We start from the raw sequence: 22,991 nt of genomic DNA, 5'->3' as shown, positions 1-22,991 counted from the left end.
CTGTGTTTTTTCGGAATGTCCACAGATTGTTGGCTGATGGACACCATTTCAGAATGTGAAGACAGAAGACAAAAATACCTGTCTACAATAAGAGCTTTACGGTAAATGGTTCTCGCGTTAAAGAGGGCACAGAACCGGCAACGGGGGAAGTCGTGGTCTGGGCCTAAACAAGTGACACAGTATGAATGGAAGTCTTGGTGTGGGATCTGCTTTCCACAGGCAAGACAATTGCTAACTTTTTCGGACATCGGGTAGTGCAAGAAAAAAAAGGATCCCCAATGGGGTACTTAGCTTTAGACGCTTTCAGCTGTAATTCAATCTCTAGTGGCGACCAACTGGCACACTTGCGAACTGCTTCTGCTATGGGATCCACAGCAAGAAAGACTAATGTAATGGCAGGCTGCCTTGCTTTACAGCACTGACAACCTGACGTCAGACAAAGAAAAACATTGACTGGTATTCAGGCCAGTCAAGGACTACCACAGCAGGATCAAACTGTAAACCGAACCAATTATTCTGCAAGTCTTGAATAAACTGTTCAACCTCTTCGTGATCCCCCCGATAGCCCCCTGCAAACAAAAATGGAGTCATGTATGTGCCTACAGTATTTAATGACATGTCTTTTCATGAAATCATGGCCATACAAAATTTATAAGCTCATCTTTAAAACTAACATACATTGGGCGAAAGGAGCTCCCACAGCTGTTTCCCTGCAGTTGATAATACAGTTCCCCATTAAATTCAAAATAGTTACGTCTCAAACTAAAATCAGTTAGTTCTATTACTTAATATGCTACTAGGAAGAATTCCAAAGCCTCAATCCCAAACTTATGTTGTATACTAGTATTGTGGCTTTTAACATCTACCACCAACCAGTACATGTCACTCATCCATTTTTTACCGGATAGTTTACTCAAAAAAAATCAAAAAAGTATCTTTCATATATGTAGGCTGTTTTTTTTAACTATAGGCAATAGATAAAACTGGCATATTTTTACATAGTTATTTAAAAAAATTACTGCACGCTGACACTACTGGTCATCCCGGGGGGGGGGGGGTCAAGAATATTTTTATGTATTTTGGGGAGGCAACAGAATGTGACCATCTCACATTCACCTATATTAAACTTTCTATTAATATCCTCTTGTGAAAAATAGCCCAATCTAAAGCCCTTTCCTAATGATTCTTGATATTTTAATAGGACTTCCTTATATTGCTCCACATTACTTTTACACACACACACACACACATATATATATATATATATATATATATATATATATACACATACAAGTTATTTTTCAAATGATCATAACATATCTTTTAAATACTGCTTAAAATGTAGTACCACTATTTTATTCCCTTTGTCAGTGGTCTTAAACACTAATTATTATTAGTCAAATCTTATAGGGCTCTCCATTCTTGTTTGTGTCTTTCGGCTTTTCCCGATTAGGGGTCGCCACAGCGGAACTCCGGTTCGCTAATGATTGGTAGTGGATTTTTACGTACCGGGTTACCAGCCCTGACGCACAACCTTCAACGAAGGCACGCCCCATTCACATATGCCTCCAAACAGAAGACGCTCTAGCTGAGAATTGAATGGGACGTCTTGCTATGAGGCGACAACGCTGCCGCAGCACCACCACCGCAGTAGGGCTCTTGTTTTGTTAAATTACTTCCATTTTACCTCTATTTTTCATAAAGTCTACAGACAACAGCATAGTTAAGCATAGACGAGAACCGTTACACCCCATCATGTAAAAAAGGTGAAATAAACTGCATTTTATATACATTACACTACTAGGGTCCCACAAATAATAAGCATTAAGAACACCATCCCCTTCACATTCAGAAGCACATGAATAAAAAAAAAATTTCCACCATTTCATCCTGTTCTTTTTTTACACAAACTATCTAAAACATTTAAATCATAGAGAGGTGTGATTTCCTAATTAAACAAAAAATATCTTTAAGCATGCGCAATCTCACCATAACTGTACGGATCAATTTCAAACCGTAGTAAAGAACTGCTATTTCACAGTCACTTATTGCACAACCTGATAAGTTCACTACAAATCCTATGTACAGATCTTGCAAACAGCCATTAGAAATGACATTACTATTTGCAAAAACATTTGTAATTATACAATCAGTTCCACTTAGATTTTTGTACCTTTGTTGTTTCTCATACTGTCCTTCCCTGGAAAATGCGTTACCAAGTTCATTGAAATTCCTCCCTTGATTCCTTCCATTCTTCTTCATTTTCCAAACATTTCCTGCATATAATTTGGCTCCTGAGTTAGCGGTAGGGCTGGGTATGAGGAATCATCGCTGTCCCAAATCAGCTGACCCTTCCGTACGATCACAGCTCGCATGCGAATCTCCATATTGGTTTGGATTCTCTTCTTGTTCTTTAAATTGGACACCCGTCAGTTGCTTCTTCCTATTATTTTTCCACAAACAGGCAGAATCATTACTATAGTCCTTCAAGTCTCTTTGCAGTTTGTTTTTCTTTGTTGTCAAAAGTTGTTTCTCTAAATCCAAAAGCTTAATTTTAATATCAATTAAGCACTGCTCTAATCGTGAAGCACTTAAAGCAGCTAAAAGGGATTCACAAATGGTTGAAATCTCCTTAACTTTTTTTTTTAACGTATCTCTTTCAATTAGAATATTCACCCAGTCCATTGAACACCGATGGGCTGTTGCCACCCATCTCATTTGAAATTTCTTATCACTCTCATCACTGGGGGGGGGTCAAAGGAAGTAGAGGGACTCTTAAAAGCCCTTAAACCCCTTAGGAGTGATATCTAGTTCCACATAACATTGCAACCTTAAGATTAAAATGTACTGCAAGTGCCTTACAAGAGTCGTTCCAGTTTATCATAAAGTTCTTGCATCTCAGGAGCAAGGAACCTGTTCCGATGTTGCCCTATTGAAGTGAATGGATTAGCTGTTCTTCTATTACGCTGTTTAAAAAATCTTTCCTAGGGTTTAATCAAATTCTCACTTCCTTGTGCTACTGCTGCACCTCAATCTATGGCTCATTCACCTGCTTGTATGGCATACTGTTCAATCGTTCTCTGTGTAGAATCATTAAACTCTTGCCTAAAATTCTAGGTGAGTGTAGACAGGTCACTGGACATATTACATTAAATAAACCACAACTAAATACAAAATAATACATATAACCAACAGTCCAGTGACTCAAAGAGACTGTACAAAAATGTATTAAAACACCTCTTGCGCCTCGGCAAGAATACTTTCAAAGGAGTTAAAACCACACAAAAATTCAAACCTTATATACACCTTCCTTAATTATATAATTACACTCAATAAATAATTCCAGCTAAATATACAATTAAATTAAAACTTTCCAATTACAATCCACATTATGTCAGCAGGGGTCAGGGTAACATGTTTATGAATAAATAAAGCTTCCTTCTAGAAGAGGTTTTTCTTAATCTCTGTATACTTGTCTTGTTGAATAACTTTCTAAAATCGTGCCACAAAGCCCTTCTGGATTCCCATAATGGTGCTGTTTAAAGTGCACTGCAAAAGGGCTTTCAAGTTTCCCATTTTTTCTCTCTCTCACATGCTCTTGCAGTCTCACCTTGAAAGCCCTCTTGCTTTCCCAAATATAGAACATATTACAAGGGCACTTCAGAGCACACACAATACATTGTGTTTCACAAGAAAATCTACCATTTACTCTAAAATGTATTCCATTAATTTTATCAAAAACCCTTACAACAAATCTACAAACAATACATTTACCCAAGGAAATGTTTCCATCTGTGCAGGATCCTTATTTAATTTTATTAATAGGTTTTATAAGGACACAGTAGACTTAATTCCCATCAGTTTTTTTGGGAGTGGGGGGCTGAGAATCAGGAGCCTGAGATGCAGTAAAAAGGCATCCAACAAGCCAGCCAAGACAGGAGGAACAGCAGAAGGTCTAGGAGAGTCCATTTGCAGAAGCTTGTAATACCTTTTCTGAACCTTAGACACCTGGTACAATCCCATTTGAAATCTTCCATCATCCAGGAATGTGTGTCCCCAAAGGAAATCTCCTCAAAAGGAGAGTCAGGACTACTGGACTCCTCTTCTTCAGAACCACTGTCTAAGGGAGAAGGAGAATAGGTAAGGGATTCCTCATTAGAATCCTCCTCCTCTGAGGAATCTTGTTCCCTAGGCCTCTTAAGAGGAGTAGAAAACCAAGGGGGGGCAAGAAAAAAACTCCTTCAGGAGGCTTCAAATCCATAATGGCATCAAACAAACCTTGAGTGAAATTCTTCCATTAACTCGGACTCCTTAGGAGCAGGACAAACATGTTTAGTTTTTTGTTTCTTATTTAAGGGGACATCAGCCTTGAAAAACTTAAAAGACTAAGACCCGGTATAACACTATAATGGTAGTCAGCTCCTCCTCCCTCAGCAAAATCTGAGGAACATCCCTAGGCCCTTCTGAAATAATCAGCAGCAGTTCCCCTTGAACATCAGAAGCAAAAGTCTGCAAAGCCTCCAAGGATGTGCGTGAAGCCGGATCCATGCAGGCCTCAGAAGCAGTCGCAGCACACAAATCCAACAAAGAAGCTGGGTAGTCTTCTGGGCTTTCACTAGCCTCAAGAGAGATGTCCAGCACAGACAGTACAGCCGAAGAATCAGACCTAGCTTTCTTGGCCTTCTTCATGGATAGCTGACCCTCAGGGCGGGGAGTTCCTTCCATTGCGTCTTTTGCCAAGAGCTTAAAATGTTGGTTTTCTATATATATGGCCAAAGAGGAAAGCTAACTATGCAGTGTCTTTGAGATTAAAGCCTGGCAAACAGAACAGGATGTATGGTTGGGAAGCACCTACACAAAATAAAACACAGCTCATGATGGTCTTTATGGAGAATCTGTCTCCTGCACTGGCATTTGCCCTTTCTGGATGACATGAACACCACAAGCAACAAAACAAAGGAAAAAGATGAGCAAAATGCCAACGGGGCACTTATCTGAAAGACAGTTTGGTAAATCAGCAAAACAAGAGAGCGCTCAGACCAATGATCGAAGATTGCGTTCTGATTGGCAACAAAGAAGTTCTGAGGATGGCATGTTCGGATGTCACCTTTATGCCCTATGCTGTACACAGGAAGCATAAATGTGATGTATGGTATAGCCTTAGAAACCTTAAGGCTCTGGCATACTGGCTGGAGTGGCAGGGGTTCCCTAGTCTAAGGAATACTGCAACAGTGAAATTGAAGGACATCCTTGAGTAAACTCTAGATCCTCTTTGGTCTGGTGGGACCTCTTAGAGAACACCTTTGTCCGGCAGGTTTTGAATTTCTAGGGCTGCTAACTCCCACTGATTGGGTGGTACATCGGGGTGATGTTTTTGTTGGATTGGTGGAATTTGTAAAAAGGGAATGAAAACCTCTGGATATGATCCTATGCACCCAAGAATCTTTGTAATGGCTGTCCAGGCATCTGGGTGCAAAGACAAGCACCCCCCAACTGCCTCCACAGAAGAACAGCCGGGAAACCCTTTAGGAAGTGTTGAAAAGGCCTATCTGAAAAGGAATCTCAGAACCTTTGTTTTTGTGCTCCACCCTCTGCTGCGAGGGTGGCATCTTACATTATTTCCCCCTCTGCCTCTGGGAGAAATTTCCCCCTCTGCCTCTGGGAGAAATTTCCCCTTGTGACTCCTAAAACGGACCTTGGGATTTTCAGAACTACATCTTTTCCAGCTGCATTGATTCCTAGAAAAAAATCTTTGCAGGGTAGAAAAATCGATTCCCATGGCAGAGAAAGTCTTTCCATTTTGTTCACTCCAGGAAAGTGGGTCTAACAGTGGGACCAAACAAGGAAGATCCATCACAGGAAGCACTGACTAAAAACGACAAAGGGTTCTGCAAAAATCACACAAAAGGATTCAAGTACGTCTCCTGACAGCTATGCCTGAACCTGCAGCCCATGAGGCACCTTCAGCTGCATGAAAGATTAACCTCACAGATGCATTCCATACAGACTGAAGGGTGGCCAGTTGCGAGGAAAAAAAAATTTTTACTCCTCTGCTGACATGGACCCTCATAAAGTCCCTCCATAATCTAGTAGTGTGTGCCAAATAATTAAGCGACCATAAGGAAAAGGTCGCTGATGCTTAGACTCACTTTCCATGCCTGTCCAACACCCTAGACTCTCCAAGGGGATGGACAGAGGAGCTCTGTTCAGCCAGCTCTTTTTTTGTGGCTGCAGCAACAACCATGGAAGCTACAGGAAGTCCTTACTCGAAAAGGGTCTTGTCCTTGGGTGGAGCTAGAGTCATGTCTGGGTGATGGGGGGATTGATTCTGCTGTATCTGGTTCCTTCCTTCCCTGGTGGAAGACAAGCTCTATTAAGTCATCTGCAGGGGGAGGGTAACCCAAGATGTAGATAGTCTAGACCCAAAGGCTTCTAAGAACACAAACTCTTCCTTGGAAGGAGGTTCGTAAGACCAACCACCTTTCTGGCCAAGGATCTCTAGAAAGTCTCAGGAGAATACTTTAGGTGGTGACCTGGGCGACCCTTCCCCTTCATCAAAATTGGTGTCTTCAGTAAGAGATTCCTGGGGGGGGGGGGGATCTAAGGTGCCTCCTTTAACAAAGCCTATTCTGGAGAACCTCTTCAGTGGGATGAACTGTACAGGTATCAGAAGAGACAGGAAGTTCCTGGACTGTAACTGCCTAGAAGCTCATATGGGACGGCTATTCCTGTGAAATAGGTAGCTGAGACTCAGAAGCTGGATCCAAAGGGGAGATGGGGTTAGGATCCGAAGGAGTACAATTCAGGAGTGTTCTCAGATGAGAAAATACCCTCTCCACCACCTTGAAGGTCAACGGACCATGAGAACCCGAGGCCAACCTCAGTGGAGCCAAAAAGTACAGTTGTGTACACTTACCATAAATAAAGAGCCAACTGAACTGGAAAACAGCAATAAAGGCAGACGCAGTTCCTCCGTTGAAGACTTTAATTAGATAAGCACAACAAAAACATAATTGTAAGCACCACAAGCACACAGTCCAAATAAAAAGTGATAAATATCCTCACTGAAAGTAAAACACTCCGATGTTAAGCGCTTTCATCTGCCGATTGCAGACTTCATCAGAACATATTTCAGTGCTACTATCTGTTCCATTTAAACAATATTTGGCGCCAAACTTAAACAAGTACTTAAAGGCACATCACTCTATATGTAAAACAGCGTGTTCTATATGCTGTACTGTTTGATATATTAGTACATGATTTATAAATTAATGCAATGGATATTCAAAACCTCGTTCTCCCTAATATCATAATCAGTATTATATATATACCTAATCAGTTGGCTCTTTGTTCGTGAGTTTTTGGACTTGCTTTATTGATTCCCACTTACCATAAATGTAGATGTTCAAGTGTATTCATTGTTGCAGTCATTACATTTGGGTAATCTGCTGGCAGGTTGCCCTCAGTCGGCCTGAAGTCCAAAGTCTTGGGTCCTGTGTCAGTTGCCATTTCTTCTTCCATGACGTCAGGTAGTCAAACGTCAGGTCGTCAGAGGTATAAAACAAGCAGCCAATGCCATTTTCTTTAGTTTTTCTTGCCCCAGATGTCAGTTGCCCCCAAATATATAAAAAAAAAAAATATATATATATATATATATATATATATATATATATATATATATATATATATATATATATAATCTATATACACACACATATATATATATATATATATATATATATATATATATAAAAAAAACTATATATACATGCAACAATACAAACTTTACCTTCATCTACAAGCAAATACACCACATATGTCGTAGAAGATAGTGAAGGAAAGAGAAACTCCAGAATAAAAGGGGGATGGTGGGCGGGTAACCTGGACTGCAACAGTGAATACACTCGAACATCTACATTTATGGTAAGTGTACACAACTGTACTATGTTCTTCGTGTTTCACCATTGCAGTCGTTACATTTAGGTAGAATCCCAAAACAATGGATGGGAGGCTGGAGCTAAACAGCATTAGGGGCGGCTATAAGGCCCTGCAGAACTGCAGTGGCAAAGCCTGCCCTGGACTTAGAGAGGCAAATGATAATGCTTTGTAAAAGTATGAACAGAACTCCAAGTAGCAGCCTCTAGAATGTCTTTGGTTGGTACTCCTCTGAGAAAGGCTGCTGATGTTGCTGCAGCTCTGGTGGAATGAGACCTAATGCCCTTGGGCACAGATTTGCCACTGTGTAAGTTGCAGAAACGAATCCAGTGGCTTATCCACTTTGAAATAGTCTGCTTTGAAATAGCCTTTCCTTCTGATCCTGCATGCAGTATATGTCACTAGTAACTGCTCAGTTTTTCTTAGAGCTTTAGTCCTGCTCAAGTAGAATCTTAGCTGTCTGTGTACGTCCAATGAATGCAGAATCCTCTCCCCCTTGTTCTGCAGATTTGGATAAAAGGTTGGCAGATGAATAGTTTGGTTAAGAGCCACACTGGAAACCACCTTAGGCATAAATGAAGGATTGGTCCTCAGGGACACCCTGTCTGGGTAAAAAAATGATGAAACTCTCCACAGCCATGAGGGCCTGTAGCTCTGTGACTCTTCTTGCTGATGTAATTGCCAGGAGCAGAGCTGTTTCCATGATAAGAACTTTAGGTCTGCAGTAGCAGCTGGTTCAAATGGAGGCAGGGTGAGCTTTTCCAACATAATTCAGGTCCCCATGCAGGAATTGGTGATCTTCTGGGAGGCATTACATTTTTGGCTCCTCTAAGATACTGCTTTAGTAAAGAATGAGAAAAGATTGGTGGCTCTGTGTTGTAATGAGCCGAGATGGCAGAGGCATGGATTTTTACTGATGAAAAAGATAGGCCCTTGTCAAGCATTTCAGTCAAGTATTGTAAAATCTGAGGAATATTTGGCTCTGCTGTATCAGTTTCCTTGTGCTTGGTTCAAAGCACAGAATCTCTTCCATTTATCAGCATAAGATTTTCTAGTACTAGGCCTTCTGGCTTCCAAAATGACATCCATCACAGCTTTACTGAGAGGTGGTGTTTGAATAATGATATGATCAGCCATGCTGCCAGGTTCAGTGTTTGGAGCTGATTGTGCAGGATTTGATTGTTTTGCTGGGACAGTAAGTAAGGTATTTGAGGTAAGTACCAAGCTGGGAATTGAGACCTGTTCCTTAGGATTGGGTACCAGCATTGGTGGGGCCAGTCCGGGGCAATTAGTATCATCCTTGGTTTCTCCTGTCTGACTTTTAGTAGTGCCTTGGGAAGAAGAGGCAGGGGAGGAAATGCGTAAACTGATAGGTTTTTCAACTGAAGGATAGGGCGTCCACTTTCCATGCTTGTCCGTGATAAGTGCTTGTGCAGAATTTTTTCAGTTGATAACTTTGTGGAGAGGCAAACAGGTCTATGTCCGATCTCCCCCATTTCTTTATTATCATGCTGAAGACTTGTGGATCTAGTTTCCACTCGAGAGGGTCCATAAGGTTTCTGCTTAAATCGTCTGGCAGAGTATTTTGCTTTCCTGGCAGGAATTGAGCTTGAAGATGTACTTTGTAAGTCAAGGCTGTGTCCCACAGTGCCATGGCTAGTCTGCAAAGGGGGTATGAGTGCATGCCCCCCTGCTTGTTTATATACCACATCACCGTGGTGTTGTCTGTCTTTATCAGTAGTTGTCCTGGATGAAGTAAGTCCTTGAAAGCTGTCAGGGCAGTTTGAACAGCTAACATCTCTTTTTGATTGATATGCACATGCATTTATTTTGAGGTCCATATGCCCTGAATGCATCTTCCCGCCAGGTGGGCCCTCCATGCATAATCTGATGAGTCTGTTGTTAAGGTTTAGCTGGCTGGTGGTAGAGTGAAAGCCCGTCCCATGGTCTGGTGACATGCCTTTGCCCACCATAGAAACTCCTGTTGTAGGCAGGGAATGAGAGGAATCATTGATTCCAGTCTGTGACAATGTTGACTCCATAAACTTTTTAGGTACCATTGTAGTTTCCTCATATGCAGTCTTGCATATGGAATCAGTAGGATGCAGGATGCCATGAATCCTAAAGCCTGCAGAGTTTGTCTTGCAGACAACTGGGTTTTTGCTGCCATCAGTTTGAAGTAGTCAGTTGCCTTTGTTTGTCTGGCGTGAAGAAAGCCATCTGGGCAGTTGTATTCAAGCTTGCACCCAGGAATGTTATCTTTTGAGAGGGTACCAGTTGTGATTTCTTTTCGTTTATTGTGTACCCTAGGCATGTTAGAAGCCTTTTCACAAACGCCAGGTGCTGAAGAAGAATGTCCTTGTTCTCTGCTTGAATGCGACAGTCGTCCAAGTAAGGATAAATTTGCATAGTTTTTTTGTCTGCAAAATGCAATTACTGGTGCCAGGCACTTTGTAAAGACCCTGGGCGCAGTAAATAAGCCAAATGGCAGCGCAGAGAATTGGTAATGCATATAGCCAGCCTTGAAACTGAGGTATCTTCTGCACGTTTCCCTTATTGGGATATGCTGGTATGCCCCTTTTAGATCTAATGTCACCAGCCAAGCGTTCTTGCACAGCATGGGCAGAAGCTGCTGTAAAGTTAGCATTTTGAATTTTGGAATGTCCAGGTATGTGTTCAAAATTTATAAGTCCAGCATTGGGTGCCAGGCCTCGTCTTTTCTGGGTACCAAGAACAGTCTTGAATAAAAACCCTGTCCTTTTTCCTCTTCTGGTACTGGCTGAATAGCCCCGATATCCATGAGGGACGTAGCCTGTTTCTGTGCCTCTGCCCATTAATTTTTTTGGCAGATCCGGCCAACCCTTTGCCATTGGCAGAGTATGGAAGTGGAATCTGTATCCCTGAGATACTATGCTTAGCACCCACTTGCCCTGGGTTATTAAATGCAATTTTGAGCAAAAAGTGCTAATTTTCCCTTAAGGGTGCTGCCAAAAGTTAAGTGCTTGGTGATGGCAGAGGGAAGTCATTGAGACTGTTTCCTGAAGGGTTGCGCTTTATCTCCTCCAGATTTGGACGTAGAAGCATCCCATTGCTTCGACCTGTAAGAATCTTGGCCTGGTACGTAGAACCTTTAGGGCGTCTGGATTTGCCCCTTTGAGCTCTGCTGGAGACAGGAAAGGACCAATTTTTTGTAGGCCAGTGTCTACTGAATCATGGTGGCTGCACTTGTAAGAAGTCTTTTACAGTTTGCATAGACTTAGCTTTGTCTTCCATTTTCTTTAAAACCTCTTCTGCCTTAATACCAGAGCATCATGCTGTAAGGGAGCATCCAGTAATTTAGCTTTAACATGATCAGGCAAATTTTGCTCTTTTAGCTAGGCTTGCCTCCTAATCACAGATCCAGTAACTGTGGCCCTGCAGGAGGCCTCTAAGGAATCAAGACCACATTGCAAAGTATGCTTTCCAACTTGTTCTGCTGCATGCGATAATTCCTGCAATTCTTTTTCTGCACATTCAAAAATCAACATCATTTTCTGTTTCAGCAATCCCATAACATGTTGTTGATATTTGAACATATGAAACTGGCACTTTAAGGCCCTAATTGCCAAGGCTGCAAATCAATAAACCTTCTTTCCCCATCTATCCAGTGCCCTTGAGTCTCTGTCAGAGGGGGTAGGATGTTTTGCTGTTGCAGCCATAACCCCCTTAGGACCCTGTGAAATAGTTTCAGGGTCAGCAGCAGGGTTTCTAAATAAAAATTTGTGTGAATCAGGGACCCTGTAATATCTGTCAGGCTTGCTGGGAGCCGGAGGTAAGGAGTCTGAAGCCAAGCTTGATTCCGAAAACACATCATCCACAATGTTTAAAACAGGAGGTATGGCTAACGGCCTATGCTGAGGGAGAAGAAGGAAATCCCTGAGCCACTTTTTTGATTCTGAGAAATCTTGACTCTCCCAGTGAAAATGCTCTCAAAGTATGCAAGGTTTCTCCAAACGAATAATCCTCAGGAGGTGATGCAGATGGGATAAATTCCTTTGCATCAGAATCTTCATAGGGAGGTATAGATAATTCCTGATCAAAAGAGGAATCAGAAGAAATAGAAACCTGATCTGAAGATTCATAATCAGTGTCTTGCCTAGGCCTCTTATGAGGAGGGTTTGGGAACCCCTGATTAAGGTAATTAGGTCTTCAGCCATTTTGATCATCTGTTATTTGGGCATAGAGGCCTGTGCACGTGGCTCATGCGTCAGTTTTTTAGCTTTAGAAGTTGCTTTTTTCTTTGATTTTGAAGCTGGCATCAGTTTTATATAAAAATGTTGAGGCCTGAATACACCCTCAGAAGCCGGTGCCTGCTCAGCGGCTCCAGACCCATCCGAGGGAGAGACATCCGTGGGTACAATATTTTGAGAATCGCGCAGCGTGCCGGACTTCATATGGGTCTCAGTAGGGGCCTGCAACTCGAAAGTAGCAGGTATCAGGGGCTGCAAAAGCACCTCACTGAGAACCGGCGACTGGCTTAGAAGAAGTTTCATTAATGGTTTTGGACCTCGACGGTCTCTCTCTTTTTCTTTGTGTTTTTTTGTGTACTCCGGTAGTCAGATTGCTATCAGACGACATTTCAGGGTAGTTAAATCTGTTTCCAAAATATTTTGAGGCAAAAATATATCGACGCTTAATAGTACATTGGTTAAATCTAGCACAAAACCGACAGCCAGGCACGTTGTGATCAGAGCCTAGGCAAGGAATACAGTATAAATGAAAATCCTTATGAGGTATTTGCTTCCCACAAGTAATACAATTAACTTTTTCTGACATAGGTATGGACAATGGGGACTTAGCTTTAGTGAAGACTTTGGTTCTGAAACTCGAACTCAAAAATTTCAGGAGTCGGCCGACTGGCACTTGCAAACTGCTTCTGCTTCGGGCACCGCATGGCAAGAAAGACTGGGGAAAATGGCGTCGGCTGCTTGTTTTATACCCCTGACGACCTGACGTCATGGAAGAGGAGACAGCAACTGGCACAGGACCCAAGACTTTGGAATTCAAGCCGACTGAGGGCAACCTGCCAGCAGATTACCCAAATGTAATGACTGCAACAGTGAAACACGAACATCATCTCCCACTGCTACCAAATCTCGACCCTGCCTGGATCTCTGCTCTGAGGGAGGAGTCAGACTCAAGCTGTCCAGCACTGAAGTTCATAGGGGAAGTGACTGCTCCAAACTCTTGGAGACCAGGACATACCTCCAGATCCAACACAGATGCTTCAGCTCTGAGACTTGTCCTGCTGAAGGGGGTGTCAGTGCCGAAAGTATCAGGGAAAAGGTCGGGGTCAAAGATGAAGCTAACTTCGGATCAGACATCTCGACTCTCGGGGCTCTTGGATCCAACTGCTCCAAAATCACTGGTCGGATCAGAGAAGGAGAGATCATGGGACGGGAAAAAGGATGAAGCTAAATGCTCATGGATCCGATGGGACACAAACATGGTAGAACCCCCATCTGAGCCCAGAGAAATTTCTTCATTATCCTACCCACATCAGCTTCGCAGAAACTTCAGGACCTGATGGTTGAAGAAGTGGAAGGAGGACACGGCAACCTCCTAGGAATTTCCTGCAAAAATGGTGATCACAGCCATGGTGAGACTGGCTGTGGAGAAAACTAAGGACTCTGAGGTCCAGGAAAGTCAGAGCCTAACATTTAGGAAGTTTAGCTAGTGGTTCTAATATTGTAGCAGGTTTCAGAGACCGACCAGAAGAGAATTTCCTATGCCCCTGGGCTCCGCAGAAGATTTGTTTTTTTAGAGGGAATTTGAACCCCTGAAGCCCCACTTTGATTGTTTAATGCAGGATCTATTTTTTTCTACAAAGATGATGCTAATTTTGGCACATCAAACAGTGGAGCTGAGAAAGGTTCAATGTTAGATTCGGCCCATAACACAAAACGTCTCCATTTGCTGAGATAAACCTTACATGTAGAAGCCTTCTGTGAGGCTGTAAGAATATGTATAACATCAGAAGGAAAGGAAGATTCCCATGCCATCAATGGAATTGGAGAAGCCAAGCTGTGAGCTTCAGACTGGAAAGGTCTGTGTGAGGCTCCCTGGATGGGTGCAAATCAGATCCCATACTGGGTCTAGGAAACAAGGGTGTTCCTTCACATACCGAGTTAGGAATGTAAACCAAATCATTCTCTGCAAAAATGAGGCAATGAGGATGACTGTTACCTTTCTGTATGAATTTTGACTGGAGGGGGAGCAGTCCCTAGGCCGATTGGAGTGCGTGTCCCCGAGTTTCTGACCCTGATGAGACAGGATAGCAAAACTGTTGTTGCCATTGGTATTGTGAGTAGTAGTCTTTCTTGCTATCACTGGATTTAGAGACCACTTGTTAGGAAGGTGGAGACTTCTGATAAGCCTGTCTGGAAGATCATTGAGCCTCCTGGGGATGTGTGCTGCAATAAGAAATCGGTGAGAGGCTATCACCCACTACCATACTCTTACGGCTTCTCAAGAGAGTGAGCAAGATCTGGGGCTTCCCCCTGCTTGTTGATGCACCAAATGACGGTCATGCTGTCTGCATGGATGTCTGAATTGTCAGCACCCCTAGATGAAGCCAGTCCTGAAGTTCCTGCAACACAAGGAGAAATGTCGCCATCTCTAGTATGCTGATGTGAAGACAAGCCTCTGATTCGGACTACAAACCTTGGACCATTCTCCCTCCGTAACGCCTGCACCCACCTCCACCCAAGGGAGGATGCATCCATAGTTACTTTTGCTACTAGGAACATAAGGAAATTGAAAAGGTTTTCCTCTGCTATTAATGGCAACCGACGCCTCCATTTCAGGAGAGTCCTGCATGACTGAGTAGTTCTGATAGGATGAGATAGATAATTGTGGTTCTGAGACCACTCAGCAATGGGTGAAGTAGACCATGAGAATGGTCATGGCCATTAGTCCTAATCCTCTTGAAACCATCCTTGCTGAAGAATGATCAGTCTCCAATAATGTCGGAACTGCTACATTTAATGACTTAGTTCTGTCTCGTGGTAACACAGTGTCAAGGTGGCATCCCAGAATCACTATCCATAGAGTGTTTTCCAGACTGGACTTGTGTAAATTCACTGCAATGCCCAACCAAATGTACAGTAAATACTGTTTCAGCTGAAGAAGATACACACTCTGGAAGTGGCAACTACGAGACAGTCAACTAACTACTAGAAAATCTTGAATTCTAGTTAACTATAGTGGAGCTGCTACTACTGCCGTGCAATTGGTGAATACTCTGGTGGCTTGCTCAGAACAAAAGGCAGAGCCCTGAACTGAAGGTGACTGCCTCCTAACCAGGAGTATATGAAATAATTTTACATGGAAGTAAACTTTTGGGAGATCTATGGAGCACATCCATTCATTCTTCTGAAAAGACAGAACAGACTGTACCATGACCATTCAAAAGCGGGACTTTCTGACACAACTGCTCAGGAAGCTTAGGTCCAGAACTGGACAGAGATACTTTGTCTTTACTGTAACCAAAAAGAAGCACGAGTAAAATTCTGACCCATGCTGGTCTGGTGAGACCTGCCGGTGGCACTTTTTTTTGCAACAGACAGACTCTCTGATTGCAGTGGCCTTTTCCTGAATGGATGGGACCATCAGGTAGAGGGAATTGTGGTTTTGGCGGCCTAGGGGACTGCTCTGCATATCAACTCTCTTACCCATCTGTCTCCTGTGATGGTGACCAGAATTGAGGATAGAAGTACAGTTGTGTACACTTACCATAAATGTAGATGTTCAAGTGTATTCACTGTTGCAGTCATTACATTTGGGTAATCTGCTGGCAGGATGCCCTCAGTCAGCCTGAATTCCAAAGTCTTGGGTCCTGCGTCAGTTGCTGTCTCCTCTTCCATGACATCAGGACATCAGGGGTATAAAACATGCAGCCGACGCCATTTTCCATAGTTTTTCTTGCCCCCGATGTCAGGTGCCCCCAAAAAGGTAGCCATATTATATATATATATATATATATATATATATATATATATATATATATATATATATATACATATATACATATATATATATATATATATACATATATATATATATATATATATATATATACATATATATACATATATATATATATATATACATATATATATATATATATATATATATATATATATATATATATACATATATACATATATATATACATATATATACACATATATATACACATATATATATATATATATATATATATATATATATATATATATATATATATATATATATATATATATATATATATATATATATATATATATATATATATATATATATATACATATATATATATATATACATAGATATATATATAAATATATATATACATATATATATATATATATATATATATATACATATATATATATATATATATATATATATATACATATATATATATATATATATATATATATATATATATATATATATATATATATATATATATATACATATATATATATATATATATATATATATATATATATATATATATATATATATATATATATATATATATATATATATATATATATATATATATATATATATATATATATACATATATACATATATATACATATATGTATATATATATATATATATATATATACATACATGCACACATGCATCAATATAAACTTTACCTTCATCTACAAACAAATACACCACATAGGTTGTAGAAGACAGAGAAGGAAAGATGAACTGTAGAATGACAGGGGGATATAGCGGGAGGGTAACCTGGACTGCAACAGTGAATACACTCTAACATCTACATTTATGGTAAGTGTACACAACTGTACTAAGTTCTTTGTGTTTCACTGTTGCAGTCATTACATTTGGGTAGAATCCCAAAGCTATGGTTGGGAGGCTGGAGCTAAACAACATTAGGTGAGGCTATAAGGCCCTGCAGCACTGCAGTGGCAAAGCCTGCCCTGGACTTAGAGTAGAGAGGTAAATGGTAATGCTTTGTAAAGGTGTGAATAGAACTCAAGTAGCAGCCTCTAGAATGTCCTTGGTTGGTACTCCTCTGAGAAAGGCTGCTGAAGTAGCCGCAGCCCTGGTGAAGTGAGACCTAATGCCCTTGGGCACAGGTTTGCCATGGTGTAAATAGCAGAAACAGATGCAATGGCTTATCCACTTTGAAATTGTCTGCTTTGAAATAGCCTTTCCTTCTGATACTGCAGCATATGACACTAGTAATTGCTCAGTTTTCCTTAGAGCTTTAGTCCTGCTCAAGTAGAATCTTGGCTGTCTTTGTACGTCCAAGGAATGCAGAATTCTCTCCCCTTTGTTCTGCGGATTTGGATAAAAAGTTGGCAGATGAACTGGTTAAGAGCCACACTGGAAACTACCTTAGGCATAAAGGTAGGATTTTTCCTCAGAGACGCCCTGTCTGGGTAAAATATGATACAAGGCTCTACAGCCATGAGGGCCTGTAGTTCTGAAACTCTTCTTGCTGAAGTGATTGCTTGTAGCACAGGTGTCTTCCATGACAAGAACTTTATATCAGCGGTAGCAGCTAGTTCAAATGGAGGCAGGGTGAGCTTTTCCAACACATAATTGAGGTCCCATGCAGGTAATGGTGATCTTCTAGGAGGCCTTAAATTTTTGGCTCCTCTAAGATACTGCTTTAGTAAAGGATGAGAAAAGATTGGTGGCTCTGTGTTGTAATGAGCCGAAATGGCAGAGGCATGGATTTTCACTGATGAAAAAGATAGGCCTTTGTCAAGCATCTCAGTTAAGTATTGTAATATCCGTGGAATATGGGGTTCTGCTGTATCCGTTCCTTGTGCTGGATTCTAAGCACAGAATCCTTTCCATTTGTCAGCATAAGATTTTCTAGTACTAGGCCTTCTGGCTTCCACAATGACATCCATCGCAGCTTTACTGAGAGGTGTCTGTATGATTACAGGATTAGCCATGCTGCCAGGTTCAGAGTCTGTAGTTGATTGTGCATGAGCTGATGGTTTTGCAGGGACAGTAGTTGTGGTTTTTGAGGCAAGGTCCAAGCTGGGTATTGAGATAAGTTCCTTAGGATTGGGTACCAGTATTGGCGGGGCCAGTCCGGGGCAATTAACATCATCTTTGGCTTCTCTTGTCTGACTTTTAGGAGGCCATTGGGTAGAAGAGGCTGAGGAGGAAAGGCATAAACTGATAGGTTTTTCCAACTGACGGATAGGGCGTCCACTTTCCATGCTTGTCTGTGATAATTCCTTGTGCAGAATCTTTTCAGTTGATAATTTTGAGGAGAGGCAAATAGGTCTATGTCTGGGCTCCCCCATTTCTTTGCTATCACACTGAAGACTTTTGGATTTAGTTTCCATTCGTGAGGATCCATAAGGTTTCTGCTTAAATCATCTGCCAGAGTGTTTTATTTTCCTGGCAGGAATTGAGCTTGAAGATTTATTTGGTAGGTCAAAGCTGTGCCCCACAGTGCCATGGCTAACCTGCAAAGCGGGTATGAGTGTGTGCCCCCTTGCTTTATATACCACATGACTGTGGTGTTGTCCATCTTTATCAGTAGTTGTCCTGGATGAAGTAAGTCCTTGAAGGCTGTTAGGGCATTCTGAACAGCTAGCATAACTTTCTGGTTGATATGTAGATGCATTTGATTTGGTGCCCATATGCCCTGAATGCATCTTCCTGCCATGTGGGCCCCCCAGGCATAATCTGATGTGTCTGTTGTTAAGGTTTGGCTGGCAGGGGGTAGAATGACGGATAGGGCATCCACTTTCCATGCTTGTCTGTGATAATTCCTTGTGCAGAATCTTTTCAGTTGATAATTTTGAGGAGAGGCAAATAGGTCTATGTCTGGGCTCCCCCATTTCTTTGCTATCACACTGAAGACTTTTGGATTTAGTTTCCATTCGTGAGGATCCATAAGGTTTCTGCTTAAATCATCTGCCAGAGTGTTTTATTTTCCTGGCAGGAATTGAGCTTGAAGATTTATTTGGTAGGTCAAAGCTGTGCCCCACAGTGCCATGGCTAACCTGCAAAACGGGTATGAGTGTGTGCCCCCTTGCTTTATAAACCACATGACTGTGGTGTTGTCCATCTTTATCAGTAGTTGTCCTGGATGAAGTAAGTCCTTGAAGGCTGTTAGGGCATTCTGAACAGCTAGCATAACTTTCTGGTTGATATGTAGATGCATTTGATTTGGTGCCCATATGCCCTGAATGCATCTTCCTGCCATGTGGGCCCCCCAGGCATAATCTGATGTGTCTGTTGTTAAGGTTTGGCTGGCAGGGGGTAGAATGAAGGGCCGTCCCATGTTTTGGTGACGGGCCTTTGCCCACCATAGAAACTCCTGTTGGAGGCAGGGGATGAGAGGAATCATTGTTTCCAGACTGTGTGAATGTTGACTCCATAAACTTTTTAAGTACCATTGTAGTTTCCTCATATGCAGTCTTGCATATGGAATTCGTAGGATGCAGGATGTCATGAAGCCCAGAGCCTGCAGAATTTGTCTTGCAGAAGACTGGGTTTTTGTTGCCATCAGTTTGAAGTAAGTAGTCAGTTGCCTTTGTTTGTCTGGCGCAAGGTAAGCCATCTGGGCAGTTGTATTCAAGCTTGCACCCAGGAATGTTATCTTTTGAGAGGGTACCAGTTGTGATTTCTTTTTGTTTATTGTGTATCCTAGGCATGTTAGAAACCTTTTCACAAATGCCAGGTGTCATAGAAGAGTGTCCTTGTTCTCTGCTTGAATGAGACAGTCGTCTAAGTAAGGATATATTTGAATACTTCTTTGTCTGCAAAATGCAATTACTGGTGCCAGGCACTTTGTAAAGACCCTGGGCGCAGTAGATGAGCCAAACGGCAGTGCAGAGAATTGGTAATGCATTGAGCCAGCTTTGAATATGAGGTATCCTCTGCATGACTGTCTTTTTGGGACGTGCAGGTATGCCTCTTTTAGATCTAAAGTCACCAGCCAAGCATTCTTGCCCAGCATGGGCAGAAGCTGTTGCAAAGTGAGCATTTTGAATTTTGGAATGTCCAGGTATGTGTTCAAAATCGATAAATCCAGTATTGGCCACCAGGCCTTGTCCTTTCTGGGTACCTAGAACAGTCTTGAGTAAAAACCTTGCCCTTTTTCCTGTTCTGGTACTGTCTGAATGGCCCCCATATCCATGAGGGACGTAACCTGTTTCTGTGCCTCTGCCCATTGATTTTTTGGCAGATCTGGCCAACCATTTGTCATTGGCAGAGTGTGGAAATGGAATATGTATCCCTATGATATGATGTTTAGTACCCACTTGTCCTGGGTTATTAACTGCCAATTTTGAGAAAAAAGTGCTAATTTTCCCCCCTATGGGTGCTGCCAAAAGATAAGTGCTTAGTGTAGGCAGAGGGAAGTCATTGGGATTGCTTTCTGTAAGTTTGTGCTTTATCTCCACCAGATTTGGAGGTGGATGTGCCCCATTGCTTTGATCTGTATGAGTCTTGAGCCTAGTACCTGGAACCCTTAGGGTGTCTGGATTTGCCCCTTTGAGCTCTTTCTGACACAGGAAAGGACCAATTTTTTGTAGGCCAGTGTCTACTGAATCTAGGTGGCTGCACTTGCAAGAAATCTTTAACAGTTTGCATAGACTTAGCTTTATCTTCCATTTTCTTTAAAACCTCTTCTGCCTTAATACCAGAGAATCATGCTGTAAAGGTGCATCTAGCAATTTAGCTTTAACATGATCAGGCAAATTCTGTTCCTTTAACCAGGCATGCCTCCTAATCACAGATCCAATAACTGCAGCCCTGCAGGAGGTCTCTAAAGCATCAAAACCAAATTGCAAAGTAAGCTTTCCAATTTGTTCAGCTGTATGCAATAATTCCTGCAATTCCTTATTTTCTGCACATTCTGAAATCAACATCATTTTCTGTTTCAGCAATCACATTACATGTTGTTGGTACTTAAGCATATGAAATTGACAGTTTAAGGCCCTGATTGCCAAGGTTGCAGATGTATAAACCTTTTTTCCCCATCTGTCCAGTGCCCTTGAATCTCTGTCGGAGGGGGTAAGGTTTTTTGCTGTTGAGGCCTTAACTCCCTTTGGACCCTGTGAAATAGTTTCAGGATCAGCAGTAGGGTTTCTAAATAAAAACGTATGCAAGCCAGGGACCCTGTAATACCTGTCAGGCTTACTGGGAGCTGGAGGTAAGGAGTCAGGGGTCAGGCTCGACTCCGAAAACACATCATCCACAATGTCTAAAACAGGAGGAATGGCTAAAGGCTTGTGCTGAGGGAGAGGGAGGAAATCCCGGAGCCTCTTTTTTGATTCTGAGAAGTCTTGACTCCCACAGTGGAAATGGTCCCTCAGAGTATGCAAGGTTTCGCCAAATAAATAATCCTCAGGAGGAGATGCAGATGGAATAGACTCCTCAGCATCAGAATCCTCATAGGGAGGTAAAGATAATTCCTGATCAGAAGAGGAAACAGAAGTAATAGAAATCTGATCTGAAGATTCATAGTCAGTGTCTTGCCTAGGCCTCTTATCTGGAGGGGGATGGGTCAGCCATTTTGATCATCTGTTTTTAGGCATAGAGGCCTGTTCACGTGGCTCAGGCATCGTTTTTTTAGTTTTAGAAGGTGTCTTTGCCTTTGGTTTTGCAGCTTTTGTAGGTTTGATATAAAAATGTTGAGGTCTGAAGACACCCTCAGAAGCCGGTGTCTGCTCAGCGGCTCCAGATCCATCCGAGGGAGATACATCCATCGCTCCAATACCTTGAGCATCTTGTGGCATGCCGGCCCCCACATGGGTGTCGGTAGAGGCCTGCGACTCGAAGCGGTAGCGGGTATCAGGGGCTGCGAAAGCGCTTCACTTAGTACCGGCGAACCGGCGACTGGCTTAGGAGAAGCTTCGTCGTTGGTTTTGGATCTCGACTGCCTTTCTCTGTCCTTTTCTTTGCGTTTTTTTATGTACTCCGGTAGTCAGATTGCTATCCGACGACATTTCTGAGTAGTTAAATCTGTTTCCAAAATACTTATATGCAAAAATATACCGACGCTTAACAGTGCATTGGTTAAATCTAGCACAAAACCGACAGCCAGACACGCTGTGATCAGGGCCTAGGCAAGGAATACAGTATAAATGGAAATCTTTATGAGGTATTTGCTTCCCACAAGTAATACAATTATTAACTTTTTCTGACATTGGTAAAAAGCAAGAAAAAAGTTTCCCCAACGGGGTACTTAGCTTTAGTGAAGACTTCGGTTCTGAAACTCAAACTCAAATATTTCAGTAGTCGGCCGACCGGCACTTGCGAAATGCTTCTGCTTCGAGCACCGCACGGCAAGAAAGACTGAAGAAAATAGCGTTGGCTACATGTTTTATACCCCCTGACGTCATGGAAGAGGAGACAGCAACCGACGGAGGACCCAAGACTTTGGAATTCAAGCCGAATGAGGGTAACCTGCCAGCAGATTACCCAAATGTAATGACTGCAAAAGTGAAACACGAAGAACATCAAATATTTATCCCCCGACTGCATCCAGAATGGGGCAGTTGGGCAAACCTCTGAGAATGGTCACCTCTGCCGTGGTCACCAGTGTCAGAAAAGGAAGCGTACTAGTGGAGTAAGACTTCCTAAACCACAGAGATAGAGGCCCCTTTTTGGTTCCAGGGAAAACTGCACTGAAGTGATTTGAACTTCACTCTTACTGTAGACAGTGCCATCCTGTTCACTCATACACAATTTAACTACGGTACCGAATTAGGTTAGGTGGTATCTTTGAAGGGTGTGTTAGTAAAGGATGCCTTAAAGTTGCCTGCACAATCACAAATGGAGCCAGGCATGTCAGCTCATGGCTATGCATACACCAGCTGCTCCAGCTGACTCATCCACCATGTTATGAAGTAACCATATGGATAAATTAGTAATATCTGACATTATCAGAGTAGTCATCAGCTGTTTCTGTGATTCGGCAGTGATAGGGTACTTCCATCCCTCTGGAACCTGTCACATAAATGGCATAGTTCACTGCTTGTATCAAGAAG

At 42.0% G+C, this 22,991-nt stretch overlaps 1 protein-coding gene across 1 annotated transcript in view; it reads right to left on the bottom strand.

The window, feature by feature from the left end:
* LOC122812106 (E3 ubiquitin-protein ligase MARCHF5-like) overlaps window positions 1–22,991 on the bottom strand; it is a 268,136-nt gene that overhangs the window by 114,789 nt on the left and 130,356 nt on the right. The gene's annotated exons all lie outside the window — the stretch shown is intronic.

This window comes from Protopterus annectens, chromosome 9.part0, assembly GCF_019279795.1.
Source record: "Protopterus annectens isolate FY-2018-M chromosome 9.part0, PAN1.0, whole genome shotgun sequence".
Taxonomy (NCBI): Eukaryota; Metazoa; Chordata; order Ceratodontiformes; family Protopteridae; genus Protopterus; species Protopterus annectens.
The sequence above is the reverse complement of the archived record's forward strand: the minus strand, read 5'-3'. Positions and strand labels throughout refer to the sequence as shown.